The 11,782-nt window shown below is 42.2% G+C and overlaps 1 long non-coding RNA gene across 3 annotated transcripts in view; it reads right to left on the reverse strand.

Annotated features, from left to right (window-relative positions):
• LOC137538311 (uncharacterized) overlaps nt 1-11,206 on the reverse strand; it is a 112,067-nt gene extending 100,861 nt beyond the window's left edge. For all 3 annotated transcript variants that reach the window (XR_011024747.1, XR_011024745.1, XR_011024746.1), the window contains exons 1-2: nt 11,070-11,206; nt 843-1,020 (exon numbers count right to left, since the gene is read on the reverse strand). This is a non-coding gene — a long non-coding RNA (uncharacterized lncRNA). The remainder of the gene's footprint in view (nt 1-842; nt 1,021-11,069) is intronic.
• Between the last annotated feature and the right edge of the window lie 576 nt (nt 11,207-11,782).

The raw sequence follows: 11,782 nt of genomic DNA on the forward strand, positions 1-11,782 counted from the left end.
CCGGCTTTTAACTTAGCTGTAGGGATGACAGTTGTGCCTGGATGAGTGAATCTGTGAATGCATGTGTTTGAACATTTGTATGCGAGAGTGTGAAGGGTTAATAGATTTTTGCTGAATTAAAAACAACATATGTATAACCTTGGGAGCAGCTAAGCAAAAATGTGTAACTTACATTTTAATGGACAGCGAGGAGAGTGCCAGCCCGTATTCCTGAGTTTCCCATTTGCATGGTAAGTAATACTAGTTATGCATATGATTTGCATCTGAATTGAATGCAAAGCGTGCAGATAGCTTATTAGCGGTGCTGCACATGTGAACTGTTGGTCATTTCAGATGCAGCCTCTGTGGTATGCGCTGGCCCTCTCCTCGCTGTCCATTAAAATGTAAGTTACACATTTTTGCTTAGCTGCTCCCAAGGTTATTCATCTGTTGTTTTTCATTTAGGTTAGGCCACTTTCCCAAAGGTCTGCCTCACCATGGCGCAAGTGTCCAGTATATTATACTTTGCATGCAAACTATAGTGGAAGCCAAAGTTCCTTCATAGTATAATAAATGTAGCATTCGTTTTGGACGCAGGGCATGCATTTTCAGCCTAATAGAGGCGGTGCATGCCTGAGCGATTAACCAGTCAATTGCAGCATGTTTTTAGGGATGCGCCCCCCCCCCCCAACATTCTTTTCATGTTTTTTGGTATTGTACCGAACTTCCACCAGAAGCCAGGAAATCTTTGTGAATTTGGCAAAAAAGTGTACACTACAGAATGCAGCATTTTACCACCCAATTTTTTTTCTGGTCAGCCCTTAATGAATTGAAGCCTAAGTCCATAACTCAACTCCACTCACCCACAGTGATGGTCATTGCCACCTCTTGAGGGGTCACCTCCATGGTTGGAATGCATTGTTGGCTCACGGCGGCTCCAAGCTCAGGATTGAAGTCTTCTGGTATCACATGAGGCCTCTGTGTTATCCTAAGCACTTCCACATGGGAATATCAACTGGAATTTTGCTCGCAAGTGATATGCTGTGAGGGGAAAGACGACAAGTCAGAGTCCTGGAACAATGTTTACATGAATGAACATGCGACCATTGTAAGAGTACTTTATCTCTGCTGTACCGTGCATCTGTGGATGGAACTGTTTCAGCCATTGTTTAAACATAATACTTCTAGTAATTCTACTGACGTTGGAGTTCCTGGAAGGAATGGGTGGATGTCAATAATATGAGTATTTTATTTTCTCTTACACCTTTGGATGAAACTGTTCTAGAGTTTATCTTTATTCTGTAGGTGTTTAAAGGGAATTTGTATATCCACACTCTGTGATGAATGGTGTAGGCACAAAGATTGTATACGTGGGTACACACTGGGCCCAATCCAATTTACTTTTTCTCCAAGTTTTCTCCTAGGTGATATTTTCACATTATAAATAAGATGCCCTTTAAGCCACCAGCAAGCAGGAAAATATCCAAATAATTTTAATAGCACTTTTTCACCTACTTTTTGGTATTTTTTCAATTGCAGATTGCTGAGAACTTATTTTAAGCAGAAGATGAAAAAATGTCTCCTAGGTGAAAGGTGCATTGAACCGGGCTCCTTGTCTTTAATATGAGATTTCATACTTGTTTTATTGTTGGTTTTATTAAAGTGAACCCAGGGTGAAAATAAACTGATGAGATAAAAAATTGTATCTGCCCTCCTAATGCCTAATACTACTAAAAATGCCTTTTTTTTTTTAGATATCTCATGGTTTTATTTTATGTTTAAACGTTTACAAAATAGATTTAGGCTTGGTTCAGATGGATTCCATGAGAGTAAACGACGTCCACAGTGCTCTTCTTTTACACACTATCCATTCAGATGATTGGACAGCAGTCAGTACTGTTGCTTTCCACCGTTTACTGCCATTTGTACAAAGGCTGCGTTTCAATCCAAATTTTCACCGTCATCTGCCCAGCACTTTGCTGATCCTGGAAGCAACAGGCTGCTTCCAGGATTGCTTACCTCCACGCTTCCGTGTCCCCCTGCAGGCACGAAAAACGGTTCATGGGAGAACCCCAAGGCTTCATTAACTCGTGATTCACTGACCCAGAGCAAGGATGGCTCCAGTGGACCTGGGAATTCCTGGCTTACATGTCCTTTTTTTCCCCAGGCAAAGGATGAGCTAGGATGTGAAACCATGGCAACACATTTTATCAATAGCAGCTTCCATATTTTTCTTTAAAAGTCACTCTTGCCTTATTATTGAATTTGATTTTGCTTATATGCAATTGATCCCTGACTGTTTCCTTTGCCTCCATACAATGTTCTCACTAAAGATCGAGACATCTGGAATACAGTCATTTCAGAATGAATGAACTTTTTCCTGTCTTTATGGGAAAAGATGCAGTTAAAAGGGAGCTTGCAGTTATTTCTCAGCATAAGGCCTAAAGGCCACAGACATTTTTTAATCTTAAAGTACCATAATTGCAGACAATTGGTTTGCGTGGGTCAATGATGCAAAGTTAATGGGATACGGGTGATGGTTTGGTTGTGTTTATGGTCACAGCCAGTATCTAAATAATCTGTGGTTACTGCTATAAAAGCAAAAGGATTCATAACACACATAAAATATAAAAATGCAAGCCAGGGATGAAAGCAAAGCTCCTGTATGTCTTGTATTAAAAAAATGTATCAAAATGTACCGTACTTATTTTATCAAAATCTAGTGGTACTAGTTGTTTTGTACCGTTTTGAATAACTTCTCTTTTTTTATCTATTTTGTGTGATCACTAAAAACACATTTTTCCTATAAAGACTACGAGTCTGATTTGCAAAGACAAGAGTACAAAGTAATGACCTTGAGGAGAGGAAGCATTTAGAATCTTTATTTCACTTGACAGATGAAGAGTCAAGACTCATTGGTTTCAATGGACTCCACCCTCCCAATAATGACAAGTTCTAAGAGGGAACCTCAACAGGTGAAATGCCCTAGTACAAAAGATACTGCAGGTTTTTTGTTTTGTTTTTTTGAGAAAAAAATTGAGAAAAAAAAGAAAGAAATATTTATATACTAGGCGCTAGGCATTAGGTCCGTTTATTGACGGGTGCTAGGTTGCGGTTGTGGTCATGGCCCCGCATGGGCATCCCCGTGTCCCTCCTTGGATTGACTTGTAAGACAATTCAGTTTGGGGAACATTTTGACATTAGTCCTCCAATTGAATCCTTAAGCTATTTAAAAATGAAATGAGCGCACTTCCCCAGAATAGGCCTTTTTCAAGTGCTGAACAATAAATGGGGAAGAAACAGGACACTCTAAGTACTTTGACACTGAAAACTTCCTTCTTGCACTAAATCTATGATGGATTACATTTTCTTCAAGTGCTGGAAATGAGGGAAATCCATAGGTATTATGATGACAAATTGTTCTACTCAGCTAATGCTTTGTTTGTAGCCACGGCTGAAATGACCTATAATCCTTACAGACTGTCACTTCCACTCATAGGGACAGCACTATACAATAGTTCAGCAGCCAATGCTGGTAAATGTACCAATATTGTATGCCTTTTCGCAGCAACGCTATAATAACTTGATCTTAGTGAAGTCTTGCGAAATTCGCCTCTTTTGATGTTATATACAGTATATTGTCTTTTCATCCATGAGTATTAGGGACGGTCAATGAGGTACATTTAGCATTATTGTGACTTAACGTAGGAGCGAGATATTACCGATAATTATAATATTGGTAATATCTCACCGCTCACAATTCTTATCAAGGTCTTCCTCTCAAAGCCTTACTCCTAACGCTAACCTCCCTCCACAGATGATAACGTTAATCGCCCCCCCGCGGATGTATAACTCTAACCTCTCCTGTGATCACCTGATACTATCTTCCACCGGTGGATGCCTAACAGCCCCGTGTGGATGCCTAACACTAACCTCCTCCCTGTGGACACCTAACACTAACCTACCTCTTTTGAATGCTTTATACTAACCTCCCCCTGTGGACACCTATCACTAACCTCATCACTGTGGAAGTCTAACACTAACCTCCCCCCTGTGAATGCCTAATACTTATCCCCATTTGTGGTCATCTAACCCTAACCTCCCTCTTGTGCATGCCTAATACTAACCTTCCACTGTGGATGCCTAACTCTAACCTCCCTCTGTAGGCAATTTACTCTAACCTCCACTCTTGTGGATACCTTACACTAACCTTCTCCCTGTGGATGCATAACACTAAACTCCCTTCTATGATAGCCTAACTCTAGCCTCTACTATTCCTAACACTATCCTCCCTGTGGAAGCCTAACACTAAACTCCCACCTATGGATGCCTAATACTAAACTCCTCTCTGTATATAGTTAAAACTAGCCTTCCCCCCCAGTCTGCACCTAACACTAACCTCCCTCCCCATTACCATTTCACCAAACACTATATTATAGCCAAACCCAATCCTATTCCCTCAAACCCTTCAGTTGCAATGTAGCAGAACTCATTACTGTTCATTACACACACCGTCACCATCTCTGTGGCTATGTAAGTTTGCTTACAGTCCGTTCATTATGGTGCATTGCTCGCTCCCCAATGAACTAATCCCTGATCAATGAGATGCAACTAATTCTGGGTTCATGTAAAATTATGCAAATTCATGTGGCTATAAAATAGACCAATCGTATCCCACTTCCGCTTCCTTCATTTAGTCCATTTACAAGCTGCATAAATTAGCATAAGATTAGCACAGAATTATTTGCATTGTATCGCCTATCCCTGCTGACCATGATTTGGCTTTCATGCAGGGCCGTCTTTGATCTATTTGGTGCCCGAGGCAAGACATTCTGTGACATCCTACACACACACACACACACACACACACACACACACACACACACACACACACACACACACACACACACACACACACACACACACACACACACACACACACACACACACACACACACACACACACACACACACACACACACACACACACACACACACACTACACACACACACACACACACACACACACACACACTACACACACACACACACACACACACACACACACTACACACACACACACACACACACTCTCACACACACACACACACACACACACACACACACACACACACACACACACACGGATAGCATATGCCATAAAGCCAACAATTACTCTGCAGGAGACAGAGGAATACACTACAAAGGATCCTGGACAACTTGAACCCATCACAAGGGCACTACAAACAGTTGCGTATCTAGGTAAGACAGCGCCCACGACAAATACTAAAATTGCGCCCCCCCCCCCACACACACACACACACTACACACACACACACAGGCACACACACTACACACACACAGGCACATACACACAGACGCACACACCTACAATCAACAGCATCCTGTCTAACCTTTTGGACAGGGTAAGCCCTTCATGCAAAAAGAACACATGCGCACACACAAATACCAGAATGTAACAGTCACTGAAATAAATGAGGCTATCCTTCTGATCCTCTGCCTCTAATACTTTAAGGCAGGGAACATACTTGACTGTTTTCATATGCATTTTCTGCACAGAAAAACTAAGAACTCATAATAATCAAAGGGCTAGTTCACACTTAATGTGTTTTTCTTGCACAGTAAAAAAAAACTGACATTCTGCATTATAATTCTGCACATTTTGTTAGTTTTCTGTATCAATTACATTAGCTGTTGTGAAAAAACGCACGCGTTTTTCTGCATAGAAACACACTTGGTGTGCAGATAATGTGCGCAGAAAAAGGAGAGCTGAAAACTAAAAGACTCAAAAAGTGTGATTCCTGCCTAAGCCATAGACCCTGAAAAAGCATGCAGATCAAATGTCTATGGCACATCTGACAACATTAGCTGCATGCTTGTTTCAGGTGTGTGATTTAGACCCTACTGACCTACTGAGAATGCATGGGAGATCCTGTAACCTCCATACCAAAAGCATCTGCTGCTGTCTCAGGGGACAGAGACATGATCTGTGGTAGGGAGAGAGGGAAAAGTTCGGAGCTCACCTCTCAATAGTTTCTAATGTAGATATATGACAAAGACTGAGACGGCCAGGCTGCTGGATGATTGTTACTCCCTTAGACTCAGGAATGCTGTCAGTAGCACTGCGCCCCCCCTGTTGCTTGAAGAGGGAGGGCGCCTGGGGCACGTGCCATGCCTGTACCCCTCCAGATACGCATCTGACTACAAAAGCTGAAATAAATAATTGACTTCCAGACAGCCTTATAAAGAATTACAAAGTACAAAGGATGCAATAGCGTGCCCTATACACTAGATTGCACTCTAGGCCTTTGTCTGGACAGCCTGTGCCCTGCTTTCATGTGTGGCTGCCATGATTTTTTTCTGTTATTAGCTGCTGAGTGCACTTAGGCACCCTTCCTCTCTGATTTATTTGCTATAGGACTTATCATTGTGTCCCAGTCTGGTGTTTCACACCTTGCAGAATAAATGATTGTCATTTGTGTAACAGAATCTGGCATGATAAAGATGATGCACTAATAGTGAATTGATTTGATTATTTAAAAGGCTTGTCTGCTGGGAAGTGTAATAAATGATGCATCAGCAGCAAGCTTTCAGCACTGATGGATTATTTTCCTTCCCAAACATGCCAAGTGATGGTTTCCTGTATTTAATTTCCATCTTGAATATTATGTACATTCACCCTGTTCATATTTATTGTACGTTTTGATTATTCTGAGTGTACTTTACTTCTAATGGTTTGTTTGGTTTTTCTCTACAGACAGTTTCTAGCTCTTTGCGAAGTACTCATTCACATTAGGAGCATGCAATGTGTTATGCTGCATTGTGGTCTGGCTGCAGGCTGTAGCTCTCTTGCCCCTTTACCGGCACAGCCCATTTATTTAATGTATGTTTGTCCCTCCCTAGAGATTTTAGAGTGATTTCTGTGTATGCTTGTGTACCCTGTAATGGTAGAAACCTGACAGTGCCTCATTGGGAATCTCAGGTAGACAAGCATGAAATGTTTGCTTGCATGGTGACTGGCATATGAGGTAGAGCAGGGACCCATTCTACAGAGGGAACCTCCACGCTAGTGAAAGGGTCTAGCACAAAATGATGTAGCATGCAATCCATTTTGGGAGTTAATACTCCTCTATTTTTGCAAATGAATACAATTTTGCAATCTATTTGTTTTTACCACTACTAGAATTCCAACTTGCTGTAAATGTTTTGAGTGCAGAGAGTTCATTATTGTTTGAATGTTGACCACTCCCCTCAGCATCTGCTCCTCCCTTTGAATCTTCGTCCCCAAGCAAGTGTGTGTTATGCTGTACAGCACAGCAATCTCAGCAGAATATATATATATATATATATATATATATATATATATATATATATATATATATCCAAAAGGGAGGAGCTCAAAATCGAATCTGTCCCATACTAGTGTAGGGTATATATCTTAGTCTAGGGCCAATTTTAGGGGGGAGCCAATTAACTTATCTTTATGCATGGAAACCGAAGTGCACAGAGGAAACCCACACAGACAAGGGGAGAACATACAAACTTCTTGCAGATGTTGACCTGGCTGGGATTCGAACCGGGGACCCAGTGCTGCAGGGCAAGCGTGCTGTAGCTACCATGTCGCAGGTGCAGATTTTTGTTGGCCAGAGCTAAAGGAACTTTTATTTTGGTTTTAGGATTGCTATAGCTTAGAACTCCCAAAACAGCTTATACTCAGATAACATCTCTTCTCTATCCTTGCCTTGCAGCTGTTTTTCACTAAATTCATAAAATTATAAAGAAAAAGAGGAGGAGAGCAGTACATTTCTTGCCTTTCCTACACAAGTGCACTTAACACACCTTGACCAATCATAGCACGTTGCTCACATTCATGATGTCAGAAAAAATAGACTCTGACTGGTAGGGGAGTCTTGACAGGCTGCTCTGCCTCAATTATGACTCTTCCATGCTCCAGGGAGTCATTAATCACATAACCAGCTGCAGAAGGATTATAGTTTTCTAGTTTTCCAGGACTTGTGCAAGTCCTTTAGATGGAGATTTTTTTTTTGTGCTATCAATTTATAATTTCCTTGATTAGCTAATGTAAAATGAGTGACTTGTAAAATACCTGCTTAGGAACCCCAACACTGGCCACTTCCTGCACAACTTAGCAGGAGGTTTTGGGCTCCGCAGGATTGCCATTACTTATTTTAAATCAGGAGTCATGTGCAGAAGACATGTTAAGATTCAAAGAGAGAGAGAGAGCTGTTGGCTGCCCATACACCGCAGGCCAAGTGGTTGCTACTCACAGGAAAGGCCACACTCTGGACCTTATATTCCATACTGGGCTGTCAATAGCCAATGTGGAAATTAATCCTGTTGCCTGGTCAGACCATCACACTATCCACTTCTCCCTCTCAATACCAGCTGTCAAACACCAGGTCAAGAATCAAATAAAATATCGCCGTTTAAAAGGGCTAACACCTCAACATATCCGAGATAACCTTAGCTTTGATGAATTGACTGACTCCAGCTTGGACCCTGATACTCTGGTGTTTAAATACAACAAATGTGTGTCCTCCACCTTTGAGACCATTGCTCCTCTGCGCACCAAATATCTTACTCCACACCATCATGCACAGTGGTTTGATAACGCTATAAAAGAGCTGAAAAGACAAGGCCGAAAACTTGAGAGACTGTGGTGCAAATCTCAGTCCCCAGAAGACAAACATGCCTTAATCCTCCACTTGAAGAGCTACCAAAAGGTAATCACGGGAAAAAAATCATCCTTTCTATCACAAGAGATTGCAAATGCAGTTAACAAACCAGCCCAACTGTTCCGCACAGTGGAAAAACTCTGCAACCCGGCATGTCAAAAACTTAACATCGAGTCTTCAAAGGACCTCTGTGACCAATTTGCCCATTTCTTCACAGACAAAGTCTCCGCTATAAGGTCCGCCATCCAACTTACAGCATCTGAGCCTAATATAGCGCCGAAGACCATTAGCAGAGACAATGTAACACCTTGGTCAAACTTCAAAGAAATTGATGAAGAAGTCACATCAAGCATCCTCCTTCACGTCCGCCTAACTACCTGTGACCTAGATCCTGGCCCAACACAGTTCATGTTGAACTGCCCCGACCTGTTCGTACCGGTATTCCTAAAAATTGTTAACTGTTCCTTAAAATCAGGGATATTTCCTGCTTTACTGAAGGAAGCAATCATCAGGCCTCTCCTCAAAAAACCCTCCCTGGACCCAGATGCAATGACCAGCTACAGACCTGTCTCTAACCTTCCCTTTCTGGGCAAGCTAATTGAAAAAGCTGTTTACCTCCAGCTAGAAGCCAAAATCCTACAAAACAACAGTTATGACCCATTCCAGTCTGGCTTCAGGAAACACCACAGCACTGAAACGGCCCTCATCCAAATATGCAACCACCTGCTCATGGCAAGAGACAGAGGAGAGTGCTCCATCCTCATACTGCTAGACCTTTCTGCAGCCTTTGATACAGTTGACCATGACATCTTGATAAACAGGCTACAGGAATACTGCGGCATTGATGGCATAGTTCTTCAGTGGTTCCAATCCTTCTTGAGTGGCAGAACCCACAAAGTGTCTATGGGGCCCTTCCTGTCCACCCCTGTATCACTTAGGTATGGGGTGCCCCAGGGCTCAATCCTCTCTCCCCTGCTTTTCACGATTTACATGTTACCGCTGGGAAAACTAATCCAAAAACATGGCCTGACATACCACTGCTATGCAGACGACACTCAACTATATCTTTCCTTCAAGCCTGGTGTGACAGGCCCAACTCTAACTATAAACGCCTGCTTACGTGAACTACAGCAATGGATGAATGACAACTGGCTGAAACTAAATGCAGACAAAACTGAAGTCCTTCTGATAGGAGGGCAGAGCATGATAACAAAACAACTTAACTTGCAGTCTTCACCACTGGGAATAGGAGGCACGGATCTGCGCAGCTCTGATCATGTGCGTAGCCTGGGAGTTCTAATTGATTGGGATTTAAACTTCAGAACTCAAATCTCTGCTGTGGTGAAATCATCCTATTTTCACCTGAAGAACATTGCAAAAATCAAGCACCTCATAAGCCCCAGAAGATCTGCCAACCTTAGTCCACGCCTTCATCACATCCCGACTGGACTACTGCAATGCTCTCTACACTGGCCTTCCAAAAAAGGTCTTGTACCGACTACAGCTGATACAGAATACTGCTGCCAGACTGCTAACCAACCAACCCCGTCACTGCCACATAATGCCAGTCCTGCACTCCCTTCACTGGCTACCTATAGAATGGAGGGTCCTATTCAAGATCGGCCTACTGACATTTAAATCCCTGAATAATCTAGGCCCTGGATACATGAAAGATATGTTACAGCTGCGTAGCAATCCCCGCATTCTCAGATCAACAGGTTCTAATAATCTAGTCATACCCAGAGTACACCTGGAAACTTTTGGTCCCAGAGCCTTCTGTCATGCTGCCCCTACGTTTTGGAACTCCTTACCTCAACAGATCAGGACAGCTCCATCCCTGGACGTGTTTAAATCCAGACTGAAAACCCACCTGTTCAGTTTGGCATTTGCAGAAATATAACTTTTGTTGTGTGAATACTTCATCCTACTAATTACTGAATCTGAGAGAGCCTAAGCGCTTTGAGTCCTATGGGAGAAAAGCGCTATAGAAATGTTATTGTATTATTGTATTGTATAACACACACGCGCCAAGTGCTATACGGGGCAACCACGTGGGAGGCACAAATGGAGAAGCAGGAGCAGCTGGGCACTCTCATCAGCAGCTGGGACAGGTGAGATTTGAATGCATGGGTAGTTGGGCACCGGGGGCACATTAACAATTGAGGTGGACAGTGGGCAGAAGTTCCATTTGTCAGTTGTTGCGATATCGCACATTGTTACTGCTGCGCACCCGATCAACCACATCAGCCTGAGATCTCCCAGCATTCTCAATCGACACCTTTGTGGCACCAATATTTATTTGATTCCATAAAATCGATAGATGCATGGACACAATGGTTTCTGACCTTCCACCTGTCGACAACATGACCTTACCTTCATTTATTACCAAACACCTAGGTTCTCAACGTCATGTACACATAGCTCAGGGTGCACTTCTAATGATTTCAGCAGGTACTTGAGCTTGATATACTTAACCAAGAACAACAAATTTGGAGTTTTGGTAAATGATAACTCCTATAAAATCAAAAACACCAAATAAGTATTTTAACCACTTCATCTCCAAAGGTTTTTCCCCTTAAAAAAAACAGCAATTTTCACCTGCAAGCACTCCTTCTGTTCCTTTAACTTTATTACTTTATTACTAACCTATGTAATTTTTTTATATTTGTATTTTTTTATTATACAAAAAAAGGTAATTTTGGGTTAATGTGGGAGGTAATGTGTTAATTTTTAACGCATGTGTGGGTCTTTTTTAAAATTAAATGTGTGTAGGTTTAATTTAAACTATTTGGCCACAAGATGTCCTTGCGCATTACTTCCTATTGCGTCTCTATAGTACACTAAATAGGAAGTAATGCGTACATGGGTTCTGTCGGAAGTTAACAAATGAACGCGGCATCTCTTTGATGCCAGTGTTCATTCATACGGGGACAGAGAGTAAAATAATGGAAACTGTGTTTCCATTCATTCATCTCCCATCTAATGATCGGTGACAACAACGGGGAGGGAGGAGGTCAAGTGGGTGTGTATGGTGGGAAGGGACGTAGTAGCTACGTCCCTGCAAGGAGAAGAGGAAATTTGCAGGG

This window comes from Hyperolius riggenbachi, chromosome 11 (assembly GCF_040937935.1).
Source record: "Hyperolius riggenbachi isolate aHypRig1 chromosome 11, aHypRig1.pri, whole genome shotgun sequence".
NCBI lineage: Eukaryota > Metazoa > Chordata > Amphibia > Anura > Hyperoliidae > Hyperolius > Hyperolius riggenbachi.